Raw genomic sequence first — 23,607 nt, forward strand, 5'->3', positions numbered from 1 at the left:
TTACTTCGTTGAGAATAATGCAATTCTTTTGACTGAGTCTTTGACAGCTTGTTTTACTTGCTTGTTTCTCAAGGTATAAATGAAGGGGTTCAGCATAGGAGCAATGGATGTAGTAAGGACTGCCACACCCTTATCAATGGCCACTGATTCCTTTGGTGAAGGCTTAACATAGATGAAAATACAGCTTCCATAGGTGATGGAAACTACAATCATGTGGGAAGAACATGTAGAAAATGCTTTTTTTTCTTTGCTGAGAAGAAGAGAATCGTAGAATAGCCTTGATGATGTATATGTAGGATAGAAGTACACATAGGGTCATAATGAAGGTCAACATAGAACAGGCTATGACCATCTGCTCTATAAGCCATGTTTCTGAGCATGATATTTTTAGGAGGGGGGATGCATCACAGAAAAAATGGTCAATAACATTAGAGTCACAGAATTCCAGATTTAGGCCCAGGCTAAGTGGTGGGAGAATAATCAAGAAGCTAGCTGTCCAGCACCCAAGGATAAGTCTTCTACAGACCCTCTTGTTCATGATGGTCACATAATGCAGGGGTTTGCAGATGGCAACATATCAATTATAGGACATGGTGGCCAGGAGAAAAAATTCTGTTACACGAAAAATAAAAGTAAAAAAAAAATCTGAAGGACACAATTGTCATATGTGGTTGTCTTGTCATCTGTTGATATGTTGTACAAATATCTGGGAATACAAGCAGAGGTAAATGAGATATCTAAGAAGGAGAAATTTTGTAAGAAAAAGTACATGGCATTCTGAAGGTGAGAATCTATGAAGGTAAGGGAGATGATTGTCAGGTTCCCAGTTATGCTTAACATATAGGTGAGAAATAGAAAGATGAAAACCATAATTTTCAGTTGTGGATCATTGGTCAGTCCCAACAGGATAAACATTGTTTTGTGTGGTTTCTCATCATTGACTTCTGACTTCAATTCAGTCTGCATTTAGAATTCAGGTATATTTGATATATATGCGTTGGTAATTAATGGGAGAAAAAACTAAGCAAACAATCACATGCATTTACAAAATTTTCATTTACAAATATTATCAATACACTGGTATTCTAGTTTCTACAATTGGGTGTTGTTTTGGTAAATTCAGGAGATATTTTAAAAAATCAGAAAAATCTGTATCATACTCCAAAATATATTTTTTAAAGATTTTAGTTATTTGAGAGAGAGACAGTATGAGTGAGGAGAAGATCAGAGAGCGAAGCAGACTCCCCATGGAGCTGGGAGCCCGATGTGGGACTCGATCCCGGGACTCCGGGACCATGACCTGAGCCAAAGGCAGTCGTCCAACCAACTGAGCCACCCAGGCATCCCCATACTCCAAAATATTATGGGTGCTTCCTTCTTATTACATTTTATTTGAAATTTATATATTTTTTACTTATACCTGGAATTTGTTTTTCCTGACAGATAGATTTGACTGCTTATGTTTTGTGAGATCATTTTGTCCCTGCTCAGAGACTGAATCTTAAAGCTGAATCTTAAACTTTCATTATCACCTTCATACATTTCCTTGAAGTTTTGTTTTAATAAGGAACAGATCACAAATAGTTTGAGACTCATGATATAGGCTCTGCATATCCATTACTGAAGATGACGAGCTCTAGTATTATAGTTTTAAAAATATGTGTTTCCTTAAACAACTCCTTTCTCACTCACCCATTTCCCTGACTTTCATATTTTCTGTTTAGAATTACACTAATTTCCCACTGTGGTATGGGAAGACAGGAAGTATTTTGATGACAAATATATTCTATAGAATGAAAATATGTATGTGTTGGATGTAAGATATATAGGGATGTAAAAAATAATTATAGATTTTCTTAGTTTTACAACTGTTTAGTTGAGGTTGAAACACATTTCAAAATATTGTTATTAATATCACTAACTACAAAAAATTTCAGATTGAGCTATTAAACACATTCTTCAAGCATGGCTTGCTTTAACTGTGACTCAGTTTTTATCATCTACAGAATGGAAATAATATTTTCCTTCATCAAAAAATTAAAGACTAATATATAAAGTACTTAGAGAGTACATGGCTGATAGAGTGTGATAAGTCTATTTTAACTACTTCAATTACCTTGTCCAGAATGATTTTCCTTTTAGTTACCTTACATTCAATCATCAATATGCTATAGTCCTGTTTTGTTCTCAAGAACCTATTGAAATACTATGTGCCAGAATTTATCACTTTTGGCTTTTTTTGCTTTTAAAGTTTAGGGAATTTCTAAGTAGAATGTGTACCTTCAACCACCCAATATTCATAGCATTTTCTCTTAACTTACCTTAATACCACATACATGTTTATTTGCCATCTTTTTGCTTTCTAATATCTCTCTCTCTCTCTCTCTCTACATATATATATATATATATGTGTATATATATATATATATGTGTGTGTGTGTGTGTGTGTATGAAATATTACACTTTTTAAAGGTTTTATTTATTTATTTTTTCAGAGAGAGAGTACAAGCAGGGTGAGCAGCAGACAGAAGGAGAAGCAGTCTCCCTGCTGAGCAGGGAGCCTGATGTACTCGATTCCAGGACTCTGGGATCATGACCTGAGCCAAAGGCAGATGCTTAATGGATTGCATGACCCATGTGTCCCAGTTGTTAATACGTTTTTACTTCTTAACACAATGCTCCCTTTGAGTGTTTTCTTGAACTCCTAATTTCTAAAAATGATTGTGCTTCAGTTACATAAACAAATGCACTCCAGACATAAAAAGCCAAAATGAAACTCTTAATTTTCTATACTCTCATCCTATTTCTCCCCCTGTGTGTGTGTGTGTGTGTTTGTGTGTATTTTTTTTTAATAATCTAACTTGTGTATTTATTGAAGTTTTACTATATGTTAGATCCTGAAAAAAGCATTTTACATGGATTATCTATCTGGAATAATCTTCCCTCCACTGTGCTGTGTTTCCCCACCCAATCTTGATTTCCTGAAATGACAGAATTCATAATACTTATACTCTGGCAGTTAATCATAACTTCTCTCTATTAAGTTAACTACAGTTATTCTTATAGCCACAACTTGAAGATGCATATAATGTTGAAAACTAGCAAGAAAACTTCTGGTCACTAATGGCTGAGTCTGACCACTCCTGCAGTAACAGCTCTCAGGAGTATACATAATTTCCTTGCAGTTTTTATCTTCAGGTGATTGTATCAATTTCCGCACAATAGCTGTAGTGCCATCACAAGCCTAGGAAATAGTTTTGTTTTTGTTTTGTTTTGTTTTTTAAACTCTCAGACATTGAGAAGAAAAACAGGTTCAAGGGCACTCTGAAAGAGTGGATGTTATGAACTGTTCTGCTGAGAGAAGAGAATTTTCCAGTTTCCTAAGCTTGATATTTATTTGCCATGTCTGCAGCAAAATTAATAAACAGAAGAGTCCTTGGTGACCCAGGTTCAAAATCGCTAATGAGTCATCTGTGTAATCATTTCACATCATTTGACCTTAGGGTAAAAATAAATAAAATAAAATAAAATAAACTTAACACAGTAGTAGTGGGAAGATGTCCTTTAGAGACAGGAAAAGCAACAGAGTCATTTAAGAAACTTGTAGGAGAACATTGACTCTTAAACTAGTCCAGTTCTTTTTTTTTTTTTTTTTTTTAAAGATTTTATTCATTTATTTGAGAGAGAGACAGTGAGAGAGAACATGAGCGAGGAGAAGGTCAGAGGGAGAAGCAGACTCCCCATGGAGCTGGGAGCCTGATGCGGGACTCGATCCCGGGACTCCAGGATCATGACCTGAGCCGAAGGCAGTCGTCCAACCAACTGAGCCACCCAGGCGCCCCCCCTTTTTTTTTTTTTTTTTAATTCTTATGATGTAAGGTAGTTAACAGATGATAAATCTCCCTCTCTGCGTCTTCAAATAGTTATGGAATGAACAAATTATATGTTAAAACTTTTGATTAGATATATAACAACATAAAAATCACAGTGAAATATTAGAGGTAATATTTTGGAGAATACCTTCCATTCTTTCCTTCCTGTAAACATATGCATGTTTGTCACATATAGTAAGTACAAATGCACGAACATTAAATTAAAAATACCTCTGTGTTGAGATATACAGACTATCTCAGCTACTTACCCTTAGAAGTGTGTGAACCTTGTTATATCTTAATTATTAATTATTGAGATGCATCATTTTAAATCTATTTAATTTCAGTACACTATATTAATATGACATCAGAATTTAAACCAAAATTTAACATTGTCATAAATGTATATTGCTTCCTAAGTTTCACCAGTGTAAGATATCACTGTATGGATAATTATACTGTTTCCAATTACCTTAAATCATTTTAGCTTCTTTTTATATTTCTTATCATTATAAAAAAATTTATAATGATTAAAACATTGTGAAAATATTTTTTGAACATTGATAATTGATAAGAATTGAACTCTTCATAGTATTGGTATATTTATAACTGTTTTTAATTAATAATTTTATTAATTCATTATTTTAAGTAATAATTAATATCTTCTTTTAAATTAAGTGTATAAGAGTATCTTTGTGCATACACCTAAGTCATGAAAATATATCTTCTTTTTTTTAAGTAATTATTACCTTCATCCATTTATGGATTAACATGGGTCTACATTGGGTTACAGATTTTATACAGTAAAATTTACATACAATAAATGGGCCATTTTTTAATATTTCAGTTGAGGAATTTTTACAAAAATATACCTCTCTAATTATTACTTCCACTGAAATGAGTATTTCCATTTCCCTACAAAGTTCCTTCCTGTCTTTTCCTATTAAAACCCTCTAATTCCAGCCAATGGAAATATGCTTTTCATCATTTTATATTAAATTTGATTTTTTCAAATGCAAGTCTTTTTCTTGTGTTTCATATGAATGGAATCATACATAATATTCTTCCCTTCTGTGTTTTTTATATTCATCTTTTTTTAAAAGATTTTATTTATTTATTTGACAGACAGAGATCACAAGTAGGAAGAGAGGCAGGCCGAGAGAGAGAGAGAGAGAGAGAGAGAGAGAGAGAGAGGAAGAGAAGCAGGTTTCCCGATGAGCAGAGAGCCTGATGCCGAGCTTGATCCCAGGATCCTGGAATCATGACCCAAGCCAAAGGCAGAGACTTTAACCCACTGAGCCACCCAGGTGCCCCTGTCTTTTTGATAATAGAAGTTCTATGAGTGTGAGTGATATCTCACTGTGGTTGTGATTAGCATTAATGATACTGAATGCCTTTACCTGTTGGCCATCTGTGTGCCTTTTTTTGAAAAATATCTATTCATATCCTCTGCTTATTTTTTTAAATTGGATTTTCCCCTATAAAGTTATGTAAGTACTTTATATATTTTGTATATTAACTCCTTATCAGATATATGATTTGCATGTTTTTCCCCATTCAGTAGATTGCTTTTTCATTTTGTTGACATTTTCCTTTGCAGTTCAGAAGCTTTTTAATTTGGCATAGTCCCACTTACTTATTTTTGCTTTTTATTGCTTCTGCTTTTGGTGTCCAATCAAAAAAAAAAAAATCATTGCCAAGACCAATGTCAGAGAGCTTACCCTCCTATATTTTCTTCTAGCAGTTGTGATTTCCTGTCTTATGTTCAAGTCTTTAACCTATTTTGAATTTATTTTTCTGTATGGCATAAGATAGGGGACAAATTTCATTCTTTTGCATGTGGCAATTCACGTTTCCCAGCACAATTTTTGGAAGAGAATATTCTTTCTGCATTGTGTATTCTTGGCTCCTTTGTCATAAATTAATTGACAATATTTGTGTGGGTTTATTAATGGACTTTTTATTCTGTTCCATTAACCTCTGTGTCAGCTTTTTTGCCAATACCATACTGGGTTGATTACTATGGCTTTATAATCTAGTTTAAAATCAGATAATGCGATACATTCAGCTTTGTTCTTCTATATAAAGATTGATTTGGATACTCAGGGTCTTTTGTGGTTTCATACAAATTTTAGGATTGTTTGTTTTATTTTTGTGAAAAATGCCATTAGAATTTTTGTGAAGACTGCCCTGAGCATGGTATATCTCTTCATTTATTTGTGTTGTTATCAGTATTTTTCATTAATGTCTCAGAGTTTTTGGTGTATAGATCTTGACTTTCTTGGTTAAACTTATTCTTAAATATTTTAGTCTTTTGATGCTATTGTAAATGAGATTATTTTCTTAACTTCTTTTGCAGAGAGTTCACTATTAGTGTGTAGAAATGTAACTGATTTTGGTATAATGGTTTTGTAAACTTCACATTTACTAAAATTCTTTGTTATTTCTGTTAAGATTTATTTATTTATTTATTTTAGTGGGGGACAGAGGGAGAGAGAGAAAGAGTCTCAAGCAACTCTATGCTGAGTGTGGAGTGTACTTGATTGCACCACCCTGAGATCATGACCTGAGGTGAAATGAAGAGTCAGACACTTCACTGACTGAGCCACCCAGGTGCCCCTAAAATTTTTATTATTTTTAACATTTTTTTTGTGGAGTCTTTAGAATTTTCTATATATAACATGTACCCAAATAAAAATAGTTTTACTTCTTCTCTGATCTTGAAGCCATTTATTTATTTTCTTTGACTAATTATCTGGCTAATACTTCCAATACTATGTTGGATAGGAAGGGTAAGAATGGGCATCTTTGGTGTCTTATTCCTAATCTTAAAGCTTTCAGCTTTTCACTACTGAGAACAATGCTATCTGTAGACCTTTCATATACGTCTCTATTCTATTGACATGTTTCCTCTGCACCCAGTTTACTGATACTTTTTACCATGAAAAGGTGCTGAATTATGTCAACTGCTTTTTCTGCAACTATATGGAATTTTATCCTTCATTTTGTTAATGTGGTGTATCACATTGATTCATTTGTGGATGTTGAATCATTCCTTGAATTCCTGGAATAAATTCCACTTGATCATTGTGTATTATCCTTTTAGTGTATTGTTGAGTTTAGTTTGCTAATATTATGTTGAGGATTTTTATATCTATGTTTGTTAAGGAGATTGGTCTGTAATTTTTTTCTAGTGCCTTTGTCTAGCTTTGATATAAGAGTAATGCTGGTCTCATAAAATAAGTTTGAAAGTATTTTCTTCTCTTTCTCTCACTCTCTCTCTCTCTCTCTTTTGGAAGAATTTATAGAGTATTGGTATTAATTCTTCTTTAAATGTTTGGTAGAATTCACGTAAAGCCATTTGGTGCTAGATTTTTCTTTGTTGGAAAGATTTTGAATAATGATTTATCCTCTGTACTAGTAATTGATCTGTTTAGGTTTTGTATTTCTTTGTGATTTAGTCTTGGTAGTTGTATGTTTCTAGGAATTTATCCATTTTTTCTAGGGTGTCTAATTTGTTGCCATTTTTTAAATATATTGTCTGATATCATTTTGTAATTATGTGGTATCAGTTGTAAGGTCTTCTCTTTTATTTATAATTTTATTTACTTGAGTCTTCCTTTTTCTTGTTAAGTCTCACTAAAGTTTCTTTATTTTGTTTTTATTTAAAAAAGTAGCTCTTAGTTTCATAGATATTTTCTTTGTGGTCTCTATTTATTTCCATTTTGATCTTTGCTATTTCCTTCCATTAGCTTTGGGCTTCATTTGTTCCCATTTTAGTCCCTTGAAGTATAAAGCTAGGTTGTTTGTATGAGATCTTTTTTGTTAATATAGGTATTTTTTATTAGAAACTTCACTCTTCAAACTCTTTTTGCTGTATCCCATATGTTTTGGTATGTTGTACTTCCATTTTAGCTTCTGTTGATTTATCTTTTGATTTCTTTCTTTGTTGGCCCATTGGTTGATAAGTAGATGTTATTTAATATTCACGTATTTGTAAAGTTTTGAGTTTTCTTCTTGTAATTGACTTCTACATTCATACCATTATGGTTGGAAAGGTTGCTTGACATAATTTCAATCTTCTTAAATTTATTAAGACTTGTTTTGTGATCTATCACATGATTGAATCTGAAGGATGTTTTATATGTGCTGGAAAAGAATATATTTTGCTATTTTTTTTCCAGTTTAAAATTCTGACACCAATTCTGATGTATATTGTTTTCCACATAAAGAAATTCTCCAACAGTAATTGGGCATTCTACAATTCAACTGAGTTCTGACACAATCTACCTGAAGATGTTGTCAGATACCACAGGTGGAGGGCTTAGTCCTACAAGACCGCTCTCCACCCACTTCAGAGGTCAATGGCAAGCCTAAGTTGTCACCTATAATTCTGACAGACCAGCTATAGATCTGAGGTTCGTTGATCTTCTCCTTGGGTTGGATTAATTTGCTAGAGTGGATTACAGAGCTCAAAAAAAACATTTTATTTATTAGATAGGCAGTTTATTCATAAAAAGGTACAATTCAGGAAGAGCCAGGTGAAAGAGATGTATAGGTTGAGTTATGTGGGGAAAAGCACAGAGCTTCATGCCCTCCCAAGTGTGCCACTCTCGAGGCACCTCTGCTTGTTCTCCACAGAGAACTGTGGAGTTCTCTCTCCACAGAGAACTTGGAAATTCTCTGAACCCATTCTTTTGTTTTTTAATGGAAGCCTCACTACATAGGCATGATTGATTAACTCACGGGCTATTGGTTGAACTCAATCTCCACTCCTCTCTGCTTCCCAGATATGAGGAGGTGAGGACTGTAAGTTTCAACCCTTTGTACAAGGTTTCTTGCTCTGGAAACCAGCCTCTATTCTTAGGTTACAAAATGGCTTCCCAAGTTACCTCATTAGTATAACAAAAGATACCTTGATTTCTTCCACCACTCAGGAAATCCCAAAGGTGTTAGAAGCTCTGTGTCTAACTGGATGAAGACCAAATAAATATTTCTTATTATAAATCACTATATCACCCAGCTGATAGGTTCTTATTGTTCATGATAACAGTACTAGTCTTGTAATTATGATGAATGTGTTATTTTCTGGGCTTATTCTGTTTTTTTTTTCCCACAAAAATATTAGATATCCTGATGTTCTTTTCATAAATTTTCACCGGTGAAGCACGAATATGTCCGTAGGATATTACAGAATTGTGAAATCTTAAAAGAGTGATTCTTTTAATAACAATAGTTATTGTTGAATGATGGGTTGGTAATCAAGTGGAGGAATCTTAACTAGCATCAATCTTTAGAAAAAGGTACTCCCTTAAAATTGTATTTGTAAATACTTATTTCCTTTTTAACTGAAAAATGTATATATGTGTATTCTTAAATATTTTATTGTGTTAAGAACACTTAATATGAGTGTTCTTAAGAGGCACTAGCCTCTTAAGTTTTAAGCGTAAAATGTATTACTGTTAACTATAGGTGTGCTGAAAAATGAAATAAAATCGGGTCACTTATGTCAGGGAGTTTTTTTGTTTTTTTTTTTAATTAACATATAATGTATTATTTGCCCTAGGGGTACAGTTTAACCTGCTACCACATCATATTTATTACTATCTCAGATCTATTTTGTAAGAATTTTTACCAATGACCACAGTCTAGATTTCTAAGACTTTTTTAGGCATTAATCAATTTACATTAGGAAACACTGAATATATTTGACAAATTATATCCATGCACAAACAAGGTAAACTAAAGGAAAAGCCAATAACAATATTTAATACTTATTATGTGGATATTAATATTAACAGCTTACTATAAGCAGATTAGGAAACTCACAAATATAATTTCTTCCCCAATCTTTTTCTTTTTTTTTAATCTATTATACTTTTTAATGCTTTATAGGAGCATATGATCAAAAGTTTTCTTGCAGCTCTCCAAATTCTGTGTCTTCTTTAGCCTTTCCTATTGCATTTTTTTTAACATATAATGCATTATTTGCTTCAGGGTACAGGTCTGTGAACCATTAGGCTTACACATTTCATAGCACTCACCATAGCACATACCCTCTCAAATGTCCATCAGCCAGCCACTCTATCCATCCCCCTAAACCCCCAGCAATTCTCAGTTTGTTTTGTGAGATTAAGAGTCATGGTTAGTCTTCCTCCTGATCCCCTCTTGTTTATTTTTTCCTCCTTACTCCCACGACCCCACCATCCTACTTCCCAAATTCCTCATATCAGAGAGAAAATATGATAATTGTTTTCCTCTGACCTATTTCACTTAGCATAATACCCTCTAGTTCCATCCATGTCGTTGCAAATGGCAAGATTTCATTTCTTTTGTTGGCTGCATAGAATTCATATATATATATATATATATATATATATATATATATATATATATATATAAAATGGATAAAGAAGTGGTATATATATATACACCACTTCTTTATCCATTTATCAGTTGATGGACGTCTAGGTACTTTCCATGGCTTGGCTATTGTGGACATTGCTGCTATAAACATTTGGGTGCATGTGCCCCTTCAGATCACTACACTTGTATCTTTAGGGTATATACCCAGTAGTGCGATTGCTGGGTTGTAGGGTAGCTCTATTTTCAACTTAAAAAAAAATTATTTATTTGACAGACAGAGATCACAAGTAGACAGAGAGGCAGGCAGAGAGAGAGAGAGGGGGAAGCAGGCTCTCCGCTGAGCAGGGAGCCATATGCAGGGCTTGATCCCAGGACCCCGAGATCATGACCTGAGCCAAAGGCAGAGGCTTAACCCACTGAGCCACCCAGGCTCCCCTATTTTCAACTTTTTGAGGAACGTCCATATTGTTTTCCTGAGTGGCTGCACCAACTTGCATTCCCACCAAGGGTGTAGGAGGATTCCCCTTCTTCTGCATCCTTGCCAACATCTGTCATTTCCCGACTTGCTAATTTGGGCCATTCTGACTGGTGTGGGGTGCTATTTCACTGTGGTTTTGATTTGTATTTCCCTGATGCCAAGTGATGTTGAGCACTTTTTCATCTGTCTATTGGCATTTGGATGTCATCTTTGCCAAAATGTTGGTTCATGTCTTATGTCCGTTTCTTTTTTTTTTTTTAATTTTAAGATTTTATTTATTTATTTGACAGAGAGAGACACAGCAAGAGCAAGAAGGAATAGAAGCAGGAGGAATGGGAGAGGGAGAAGCAGGCCCACCACTGAGCAGGGAGCCAATGCAGGGCTTGATTCCAGACCCTGGGATCATGACTGGAGCCAAAAGCAGATGCCCAACAACTGAGCCATGCAGGCACCCATTTCTTGATTGGATGATTTGTTCTTTGGGTGTTGAGTTTGGTAAGTTCTTTATAGATTTTGGATACTAGCCCTTTGTCTGATATGTCATTTGTGAATATCTTCTCCCATTCTGTCAGTTGTCTTTTGGTTTTGTTAACTGTTCCTTTGCTGTGCAAAAGCTTTCGATCCTAATGAAGTCCCAATAGTTCATTTTTGCCCTTGCTTCCCTTGCCTTTGGCGAAGTTCCTAGGAAGAAGTTGCAGAGGCTGAGGTCGAAAAGGTTGCTGCCTGTGTTTTCCTCAAAGATTTTGATGAAGTCCTGTGTTAGATTGAGGTCTTTTTTCCATTTTTAGTCTATTTTTGTGTGTGGAGTAAGGCCATCACCCAGTTTCATTCTTCTGCATGTGGCTGTCCAATTTTCCCAACACCATTTTTTGAAGAGATTGTCTTTTTTCCATTGGACATTCTTTCCTGGTTTGTTGAAGATTAGTTTACCATGGAGTTGAGGATCTATTTCTGGGCTCTCTATTCTGTTCCACTAATCTATATGTCTGTTTTTGTGTCAGAATCAACGTGTCTTGATGATTACAGCTTTGTAATAGAGATTGAAGTCTGGAATTGTGAGGCCACCAACTTTGTTTGTTTGTTTGTTTTTTCCAACATTATGCTATTATGGGTCTTTTCTGGTTCCATATAAATTTTAGGATTATTTGTTCTATTTCTTTGAAAAAAAATTTATGGTGTTTTGATAGGGATTCCTTTAAATGTGTAGATTGCTTTAGGTAGTATAGACATTTTCACAATATTTGTTCTTCCAATCCATGACCATTGGACGTTTTTCCATTTCCTTATGTCTTCCTCCACTTCTTTCATGAGTACTTTATAGTTTTCTGAGTACAGATTCTTTTCCTCTTTGGTTAGATTTATTCCTACGTATCTTATAGTTTGGGGTACAATTGTAAATGGGATCGACTCCTTAACTTCTCTTTCTTCTGTCTTGCTGTTGGTATATAGAAATGCAACTGATTTCTGTGCATTGATTTTATATTCCGACACTTTAATGAATTCTTGTATGAGTTCTAGGAGTTTTGGAGTGGAGTCTTTTGTGTTTTCCATATAAAGTGTCATATAGCTGTGATGTCCATCTGGTCCAGCATGTCATTTAAAGCCTTTATTTCCTTGCTGATCTTTTGCTTAGATGATCTGTCCATTTCAGTAAAGACAGTGTTAAAGTCCCCCACAATCATTGTGTTATTGTTGATGTGTTTCTTTGATTTTATTACTAATTGGTTTATACAATTGGGTGCTCCCATGTTAAGAGCATAGGTATTTAAAATTGCTAGATCTTCTTGTTGGACAAACACTTTAAATATGATATAATGTCTTTCTTCATCTCTTATTATAGTCTTTGGCTTAAAATCTAACTTATTTGATATAAGGATTTTCACCCTAGCTTTCTTTTGTTGTCCATTAGCATGGTAAATTGTTTTCCACCCCCTCACTTTAAATCTGGAGGTGTCTTTGCGTCTAAAATGAGTTTCTTGTAGACAGCATATTGATGGGTCTTCTTTTTTTTTTTTTTTTAAGATTTTATTTATTTATTTATTTATTTGACAGAGAGAGATACAGAGAGCACAAGCAGATAGAGAGGCAGGCAGAGGGAGAGAGAGAAGCAGGCTCCCCACTGAGCAAGGAGCCTGATGTGGGGCTCGATCCCAGGACCATGAGATCTTGACCTGAGCTGAAGGCAGCAGCTTAACCCACTGAGCCACCCAGGTGCCAGAATGGGTCTTCTTCTTTTTATTTTTTTATCCATTCTGATACCCTGTGTCTTTTGATTGGGACATTTAGCCCATTTACATTCAGGTAACTATTGGAAGATATGAAGTTAGTGTCATTGTATTGTTTGTAAAGTGACTGTTACTGTATATTGTCTGTTCCTTTCGGAACAGACAGGTTCTGTTATTTTATATAACAGGTCTGTTATTTTAGGCTCTCTTTTTGCTTAGAGGACTCCTTTCACTATTTACTTTAGAGCTGGTTTGATGTTTGCAAATTCTTTTAGTTTTTGTTTGTCCTGGAAGCTTTTTATTTCTCCTTCTATTTTCCATGATAGTCTAGCTGGATATAGTATTATTGGCTGTGTGTTTTTCTGGTTTAGAGCTCTGAATATATCATGCCAGTCCTTTCTGGCCTGCCAGGTCTCTGTGGATAGGTCTGCTGCCAATTTAATATTTCTACCATTATATGTTACAAACCCCTTGTCCTGAGCTGCTTTCAGGGTTTTCTTTGCCACTGAGACTTATAAGTTTTATTATTAGATGACAGGATGTAGTCCTATTTTTATCAATTTTGAGGGGGCTTCTCTGCACCTCCTGGATTTTGATGCTTGTTCCCTTCACCAAATAGGGAAATTATCTGCTATAATTTGCTCCAATATAAATTCTCTCTTTCTTCCTCTTCTGGGATCCCAATTATTCTAATATTATTTCATCTTATGATATCACTTATCTCTTGAGTTCTCCCCTCATGATCCAGTAGTTGTTTATATCTCTTTTTCTCAGCTTCATTATTCTCCATTATTTGGTTTTCCATACCACTAATTTTCTCCTCTGTCTCATCTATCCTAGCAGTAAGAGCCTCCATTTTTTATTGCATCTAATTAAGTGCTTTTTTTATTTCAGCTTGGTTAGATTTTATTTTATTTTTATTTATCAAGAAAGGGATTCTCTAATATCTTTTATACTTTTTTTGAGCCTAGCTAGTGCCTTGATAATCATCATTCTGAACTCTGGTTCTGACATATTACTAATGTCTGTATTGATTAGGTCCCCAGCCCTTGCTACTGCCTCTTGTTCTTTTTTTTTTAATAGTGCGCTTTTCCACCTTGTCATTTTATCCAGTTAAGAATACATGAATGAGGGGGGAGGAGTCAAGATGGCGGAGAAGTAGCAGGCTGAGACTACTTCAGCTAGCCGGAGATCAGCTAGATAGCTTATCTAAAGATTGCAAACACCTGCAAATCCATCAGCAGATCAAAGAGAAGAAGAACAGCAATTCTGGAAACAGAAAAACAACCACTTTCTGAAAGGTAGGACCGGCGGAGAAGTGAATCCAAAGCGACGGGAAGATAGACCCTGGGGGGAGGGGCCGGCTCCCGGCAAGCGGCGGAGCAACCGCGCACAAAATCAGGACTTTTAAAAGTCTGTTCCGCTGAGGGACATTGCTCCAGAGGCTACCCGGGGCAAAGCCCACACGGGGTCAGCGTGGCCTCAGGTCCCGCAGGGTCACAGAAGGATCGGGGGTGTCTGAGTGTCGCAGAGCTTGCGGGTATTGGAACAGGAAAGCCGGCTACAGAGACAGAGCCGACAGTAAGCTCGCAGCTCGGGGTGACCTTGAACCGGTCGCAGGCTCGGTGAGCTCGGAGCGCGGCCGGAGGTCAGCAGACGGGAGTAACTGAGCGCGGTTCTCTGGGCGCGCACTGAGAAGTGCGGCCCTGGGCTCTCGGCTCCTCCGGGCCGGAGACCAGGAGGCCGCCATTTGTATTCCCGTCCTCCGGAACTCTACGGAAAGCGCTCAGGGAACAAAAGCTCCTGAAAGCAAACCCAAGCGGATTACTCACCCCGGCCCCGGGTAAAAGCGGTGCAATCCCGCCTGGGGCAAAGACACTTGAGAATCACTACAACAGGCCCCTCCCCCAGAAGATCAACAAGAAATCCAGCCGAGACCAAGTTCACCTACCAAAGAGTGCGGTTTCAATACCAAGGAGAGCAGCAGAATTCTAGAGGAGGAGAAAGCAAAGCACGGACTCATGGCTTTTTCCCTGTGATTTTTTTTAGTCTTGCGGTTAATTTATTTATTTTATTTTTTTTTTTTTTTTGCCTTCGGGTAAAATTTTTTTTTTTTAACTATTACCTTTTTCTTTTTTAACGATTTTTTACTAGTTTATCTAATACATATATTTTTTTGCTTTTTTATATTTTTCTTAGGTGTTTTCTTTTTTTAAAAAATTCTTTTTTTTTTCTTTCTCTTTTTTCTTTTTTTTTTATTGTTTCCTTTTTAAACCACTTTTTATCCCCTTTCCCCCCCTCACGATTTTGGATCTCTTCTAATTTGGTTAAAGCATATTTTCCTGGGGTTGTTGCCACCCTTTTAGTATTTTACTTGCCCCTTCATATACTCTTATCTGGACAAAATGACAAGACGGAAAAATTCAACACAAAAAAAAGAACAAGAGGCAGTACCGAAGGCTAGGGACCTAATCAATACAGACATTGGTAATATGTCAGACCTAGAGTTCAGAATGACAATTCTCAAGGTTCTAGCCGGGCTCGAAAAAGGCATGGAAGATATTAGAGAAACCCTCTCGAGAGATATAAAAGCCCTTTCTGGAGAAATAAAAGAACTAAAATCTAACCAAGTTGAAATAAAAAAAGCTATTAATGAGGTGCAATCAAAAATGGAGGCTCTCACTGCTAGGATAAATGAGGCAGAAGAAAGAATTAGTGATATAGAAGACCAAATGACAGAGAATAAAGAAGCTGAGCAAAAGAGGGACAAACAGCTACTGGACCACGAGGGGAGAATTCGAGAAATAAGTGACACCATAAGACGAAACAACATTAGAATAATTGGGATTCCAGAAGAACAAGAAAGAGAGAGGGGAGCAGAAGGTATACTAGAGAGAATTATTGGGGAGAATTTCCCCAATATGGCAAAGGGAACAAGCATCAAAATTCAGGAGGTTCAGAGAACGCCCCTCAAAATCAATAAGAATAGGCCCACACCCCGTCACCTAATAGTAAAATTTACAAGTCTCAGTGACAAAGAGAAAATCCTGAAAGCAGCCCGGGAAAAGAAGTCTGTAACATACAATGGTAAAAATATTAGATTGGCAGCTGACTTATCCACAGAGACCTGGCAGGCCAGAAAGAGCTGGCATGATATTTTCAGAGCACTAAATGAGAAAAACATGCAGCCCAGAATACTACATCCAGCTAGGCTATCATTGAAAATAGAAGGAGAGATTAAAAGCTTCCAGGACAAACAACAACTGAAAGAATTTGCAAACACCAAACCAGCTCTACAGGAAATCTTGAAAGGGGTCCTCTAAACAAAGAGAGATCCTACAAGTGGTAGATCAGAAAGGAACAGAGACCATATACAGTAACAGCCACCTTACAGGCAATACAATGGCACTAAATTCATATCTCTCAATAGTTATCCTGAATGTTAATGGGCTAAATGCCCCTGTCAAAAGACACAGGGTATCAGAATGGATAAAAAAACAAAACCCATCTATATGTTGCCTCCAAGAAACACATTTTAAGCCCGAAGACACCTCCAGATTTAAAGTGAGGGGGTGGAATAGAATTTACCATGCTAATGGACATCAGAAGAAAGCAGGAGTGGCAATCCTTATATCAGATCAATTAGATTTTAAGCCAAAAACTATAATAAGAGATGAGGAAGGACACTATATCATACTCAAAGGGTCTGTCCAACAAGAAGATTTAACAATTTTAAATATCTATGCTCCCAACGTGGGAGCAGCCAACTATATAAACCAATTAATAACAAAATCAAAGAAACACATCAACAATAATACAATAATAGTAGGGGACTTTAACACTCCCCTCACTGAAATGGACAGATCATCCAAGCAAAAGATCAGCAAGGAAATAAAGGCCTTAAATGACACACTGGACCAGATGGACATCACAGACCTATTCAGAACATTTCATCCCAAAGCAACAGAATACACATTCTTCTCTAGTGCACATGGAACATTCTCCAGAATAGATCACATCCTCGGTCCTAAATCAGGACTCAACCAGTATCAAAAGATTGGGATCATTCCCTGCATATTTTCAGACCACAATGCTCTAAAGCTAGAACTCAACCACAAAAGGAAGTTTGAAAAGAACCAAAATACATGGAGACTAAACATCATCCTTCTAAAGAATGAATGGGTCAACCGGGAAATTAAAGAAGAATTGAAAAAAATCATGGAAACAAATGATAATGAAAATACAATGGTTCAAAATCTGTGGGACACAACAAAGGCAGTCCTGAGAGGAAAATATATAGCGGTACAAGCCTTTCTCAAGAAACAAGAAAGGTCTCAGGTACACAATCTAACCCTACACCTAAAGGAGCTGGAAAAAGAACAAGAAAGAAACCCTAAGCCCAGCAGGAGAAGAGAAATCATAAAGATCAGAGCAGAAATCAATGAAATAGAAACCAAAAAAACAATAGAACAAATCAACGAAAGTAGGAGCTGGTTCTTTGAAAGAATTAATAAAATTGATAAACCTCTGGCCCGACTTATCAAAAAGAAAAGAGAAAGGACCCAAATAAATAAAATCATGAATGAAAGAGGAGAGATCACAACTAACACCAAAGAAATACAAACAATTATCAGAACATACTATGAGCAACTCTACGGTAATAAATTTGACAATCTGGAAGAAATGGATGCATTCCTAGAAACATATAAACTACCACAACTGAACCAGGAAGAAATAGAAAGCCTGAACAGACCCATAACCAGTAAGGAGATTGAAACAGTCATTAAAAATCTCCAAACAAACAAAAGCCCAGGGCCAGACGGCTTCCCGGGGGAATTCTACCAAACATTTAAAGAAGAACTAATTCCTATTCTCCTGAAATTGTTCCAAAAAATAGAAATGGAAGGAAAACTTCCAAACTCATTTTATGAGGCCAGCATCACCTTGATCCCAAAACCAGGCAAGGATCCCACCAAAAAAGAGAGCTATAGACCGATATCCTTGATGAACACAGATGCGAAAATACTCAACAAAATACTAGCCAATAGGATTCAACAGTACATTAAAAGGATTATTCACCACGACCAAGTGGGATTTATTCCAGGGCTGCAAGGTTGGTTCAACATCCGCAAATCAGTCAATGTGATACAACACATCAATAAAAGTAAGAACAAGAACCATATGATACTCTCAATAGATGCTGAAAAAGCATTTGACAAAGTACAGCATCCCTTCCTGATCAAAACTCTTCAAAGTGTAGGGATAGAGGGCACATACCTCAATATCATCAAAGCCATCTATGAAAAACCCACCGCAAATATCATTCTCAATGGAGAAAAACTGAAAGCTTTTCCGCTAAGGTCAGGAACACGGCAGGGATGTCCATTATCACCACTGCTATTCAACATAGTACTAGAGGTCCTAGCCTCAGCAATCAGATAACAAAAGGAAATTAAAGGCATCCAAATCGGCAAAGAAGAAGTCAAATTATCACTCTTCGCAGATGATATGATACTATATGTGGAAAACCCAAAAGACTCCACTCCAAAACTGCTAGAACTTATACAGGAATTCAGTAAAGTGTCAGGATATAAAATCAATGCACAGAAATCAGTTGCATTTCTCTACACCAACAGCAAGACAGAAGAAAGGGAAATTAAGGAGTCAATCCCATTTACAATTGCACCCCAAACCATAAGATACCTAGGAATAAACCTAACCAAAGAGACACAGAATCTATACTCAGAAAACTATAAAGTACTCATGAAAGAAATTGAGGAAGACACAAAGAAATGGAAAAATGTTCCATGCTCCTGGATTGGAAGAATAAATATTGTGAAAATGTCTATGTTACCTAAAGCAATCTACACATTTAATGCAATTCCTATCAAAGTACCATCCATCTTTTTCAAAGAAATGGAACAAATAATTCTAAAATTTATATGGAACCAGAAAAGACCTCGAATAGCTAAAGGGATATTGAAAAAGAAAGCCAACGTTGGTGGCAACACAATCCCGGACTTCAAGCTCTATTACAAAGCTGTCATCATCAAGACAGCATGGTACTGGCACAAAAACAGACCCATAGATCAATGGAACAGAATAGAGAGCCCAGAAATAGACCCTCAAATCTATGGTCAACTCATCTTCGACAAAGCAGGAAAGAATGTCCAATGGAAAAAAGACAGCCTCTTCAATAAATGGTGCTGGGAAAATTGGACAGCCACATGCAGAAAAATGAAATTGGACCATTTCCTTACACCACACACAAAAATAGACTCAAAATGGATGAAGGACCTCAATGTGCGAAAGGAATCCATCAAAATCCTTGAGGAGAACACAGGCAGCAACCTCTTCGACCTCAGCCGCAGCAACATCTTCCTAGGAACAACGCAAAAGGCAAGGGAAGCAAGGGCAAAAATGAACTATTGGGATTTCATCAAGATCAAAAGCTTTTGCACAGCAAAGGAAACAGTTAACAAAATCAAAAGACAACTGACAGAATGGGAGAAGATATTTGCAAACGACATATCAGATAAAGGACTAGTGTCCAGAATCTATAAAGAACTTAGCAAACTCAACACCCAAAGAACAAATAATCCAATCAAGAAATGGGCAGAGGACATGAACAGACATTTCTGCAAAGAAGACATCCAGATGGTCAACAGACACATGAAAAAGTGCTCCATATCACTCGGCATCAGGGAAATACAAATCAAAACCACAATGAGATATCACCTCACACCAGTCAGAATGGCTAAAATCAACAAGTCAGGAAGTGATGGATGCTGGCGAGGATGCGGAGAAAGGGGAACCCTCCTACACTGTTGGTGGGAATGCAAGCTGGTGCAACCTCTCTGGAAAACAGCATGGAGGTTCCTCAAAATGTTGAAAATAGAACTGCCCTATGACCCAGCAATTGCACTATTGGGTATTTACCCTAAAGATACAAACGTAGTGATCCAAAGGGGCACGTGTACTCGAATGTTTATAGCAGCAATGTCCACAATAGCCAAACTATGGAAAGAACCTAGATGTCCATCAACAGATGAATGGATCAAGAAGATGTGGTATATATACACAATGGAATACTATGCAGCCATCAAAAGAAATGAAATCTTGCCATTTGCGACAACATGGATGGAACTAGAGCGTATCATGCTTAGCGAAATAAGTCAAGCGGAGAAAGACAACTATCATATGATCTCCCTGATATGAGGAAGTGGTGATGCAACATGGGGGCTTAAGTGGGTACGAGAAGAATAAATGAAAGAAGATGGGATTGGGAGGGAGACAAACCATAAGTGACTCTTAATCTCACAAAACAAACTGAGGGTTGCTGGGGGGAGGGGGTTTGGGAGAAGGGGGTGGTATTATGGACATTGGGGAGGGTATGTGTTTTGGTGAGTGCTGTGAAGTGTGTAAACCTGGTGATTCACAGACCTGTACCCCTGGGGATAAAAATATATGTTTATAAAAAATAAAAAATTATATTAAAAAAAAAAAAAAAGAATACATGAATGAGAGAACAAAATACTAAAAGGGTAGCAACGACCCCAGAAAAACATACACTAACCAAATCAGAAGAGACCCAAAACTGGGGGTGGGGGAAGGCAGGGGAGAAAAAGAAAAAAATATGCATTAGACTGGTGAAAAGAACAAAGCTGCACACTGATTTTGGGTGTATTTTGATTGGTTAGAAGAAACTACCTCCTAAAATTTTAAAGAAAGCAAAACTTGTATATATACAAAAAAACTGTTAAACACAATGAAGGGATGAAATATCAATGTGAAGATGAAAATTAAAATAGATTCTAAAAAAGGAATTGATAAGGTAAGAAGTTGGTTGAAAAGAGGAAAGAATGTGATCAGGCTGGAGACTAGTTCGAAAGCATGCACTCAATTTAGGGTATATTTTGATCTATTAGAAGAAATTGTATCCAAAACTTTAAAGGAAAAAAACCCCATATTTATACAAAAAATAAGGTTAAAAACAATGAAGGAATAAAATATGAGTATAACAATGAAAATTAAAAAAGATTTTTGAAAAGGTATTGGTAAGATAAAATAGTCAATGTTAAAATAAGAAAGAGGAGAAAATTTTTAAAAAATGGAATAAGAAAAAAATAAAATTAAAAAAATTAATTCTGAAAGACTGAAAGATCATAGGGGAAAAAACAAACAAACAAACAAACAAACAAACATGAATTCTATGTGTTGCTTTTCCCTGTCTCTGGAGTTTTGCATTTCTTGTTGGTTGGTGAAATTGGTCTTGCCTGGATGTTCTTGCTGATCTTCTGGTGGAGGGGCCTGTTGCAGTGATTCTCAAATGTTTTTGCCTGAGGCAGAATTGCACTGCCCTTGCCAGGGGCCAGGCTAAGCAATCTGCTCTTGGCAGCTTTTTTTTTTTTTCCTGAACACTTTCTGTACAGCTTTGGAGGATAGGAATGAAAATGGCAGCCTCCCAGTCTCCTACCCCATAAGAGCCAAGATCTCAGGGCCACACTCCTCAGTGCACCCTCCAAGAAAAGTGGTCAATCCACTTTTGTGGGTTTTGAAATTGACTTCTAGCTTCAGAGAAGCTCTCCCTTGTCTCTGGGTGTGCTCCGAGATCAACTACCCTGTAAACAAGCATTTCTATCTCTGGCACATGGCTGGGTTTTGAGTCTCCATTGCCAGTAGATACTTGCAATGTGCTCCTATACCACTTCTCCCAGAGAAGAAATGAGGTCTCTCTGGATTTCTTCAGTTGCAGTTGCCCTGCTGTGCCTTGGATCATGGTTTAAGGTAACCTCAAGCTGAGACCACACTCCTCGGCTCTGTGTCTGCAATTGGCTTCCCTGCTCCAATGCCTGGGAGCTCTGCTACACTCTGACCATTTCTTGTCTTTTTGTGTCCCTGAGGGTGCTGAGACCACATTGTCCCCATGAGGGCTCCACCTCCTACTTAGCCTCTGGAGAAACATACCTCAGTGGAGCAGACTAATAAAAATTCTGATTTTGTACTCCACTGCTCTCTCACTTGCTGGGTGCTGACCCCTCCTCCTTGGTCTATCTTTCTGTCTCTTCGGATTCACTTCTCCACATGTCCTACCTTCCTGAAAGTGATCAATTTCCTCTTCCTAGAATTGCTGCTCTTCCCTTCTTCAACCTCCTGTTAAGTTTGTAGGTTTTCAGAATGGTTTGATAACTATCCGTTCAGTTTGCTACTCGGCCACCATCGTGCTCCTGCCCCATGTTAAAGAGTTTTTGAGTGCAGCCAGGAGGCCATTAAGGAGATGGGTCTCATGCAAGTCTTCAGTGGTGGAACCATGAACTTTTAAATTGGGCCAAACCCAAAATATTCCAAGGAGTCATCCTGAACAGCTGCCTTCACTAGAGTAAGAGACAATTTAGTGATAGACTTTGCAGCCAATTATATTCAGTCAAGATTAGCTTTCTGTTGCCAGCACTAATAAAAAATTATTTGTCAACAACTAATACAAGAATTCCTGATTTGCTGAAAACAAAAACAAACAAACAAACAAACAAAAAACCTGGCTTTTGTTCCCTAGTAAGATACTATTTAGTTTCTCCCAAGTCTGTGTACCCTGAATTGCAATTCTTTGATTCCATATAAATACTCTTGCTTAATTCTTGCTTCCAGACAATTTTAGGTTGACATGACTAGTGTCAGAAGCTGGACTGGAAGCAATCCCACTGCTGCAGGCTCAGTGTGGTCTAGTACTGGCCGTGATATTCACTCAAGCATTTGTGCTCATCACGTCCCTTGACAGCTGTCTCCTTCAACTGTGAGTCCTTCCAGGTTCCAACCTCCCTCCTTCTGGTTGAGATTGCAGCCTTTATTTGGGGCCAAGTTGGAGATACCAAGGGAGATGATTTTGGTGCCAGCTCACAGCTATGTTATGGTGGTGGTGGCGGTGGGTCTTCCTACTGGTGAATACACTTTTCTTTCACACGGGGGGGGGTGGGTAATTCCTGGTATCTTAAAATAGCTGTTAGATAATTTAAAATTGCATTGGCCATTCTGGGGAAGCTTTGTTTTAAACGAGTCCACCTTAACAGAGACTCTTTAAAGAGAAGATTCCAAGCCACTTGAAGACCATGGAATGCATTCTTTGATTGGCATACAGAAGCTTCTAAAGACAAAATAGTTCCATACAGCTCTAAAAGGATTCTTACAGCATGCAAGTGATAATAATAATAATAATTTTAAAAGGCTTTGGTTAAAGACTTTGGACATTTCAGCTGGTAATAATGTGGTCCAGCTACCAGAAACACAACTTGGATTCAGCTATTCTTTTGAGTTTCATATCTGAGGCATATGACAATATGAGGAATATTTAAAAAAGAAACACCAAAATCTGTAAGATCTCTTTGTCTGTCTGTATACACTTTATGGGCATAGTATTTTTAAACCTCTGGGTGGTATTACCAAAATTAATTTGTAAGAGCTCTATTTAATTGTCTTAACAAAAATCAAGTGCTTATAAATCAAATATTCCTAAAGTCCTTAGAAATATAATCAAACTAACACAGACATCTTTTCAAGTTCGTATGATCTAAGATGATCTTTGATATATAAAAACTAGTTCAAGTTTATTGGCTTAAAAAAAAAACAGGAATGTCTTCAGAGTTATCAGCATTAGATATAATGTGGTAAACAA

The 23,607-nt window shown here is 36.7% G+C and overlaps 1 pseudogene across 1 annotated transcript in view; it reads right to left on the reverse strand.

Moving 5' to 3' along the window:
- LOC309870316 (olfactory receptor 6C2-like) overlaps positions 1–23,607 on the reverse strand; it is an 80,093-nt pseudogene continuing 56,486 nt past the window's right edge. The window contains exon 3 of the transcript in view: positions 1–144. The product of the transcript in view is annotated as an olfactory receptor 6C2-like (transcript). The remainder of the gene's footprint in view (positions 145–23,607) is intronic.

This window comes from Mustela nivalis (assembly GCF_964662115.1).
Source record: "Mustela nivalis genome assembly, chromosome: 7".
NCBI classification, from domain to species: domain Eukaryota; kingdom Metazoa; phylum Chordata; class Mammalia; order Carnivora; family Mustelidae; genus Mustela; species Mustela nivalis.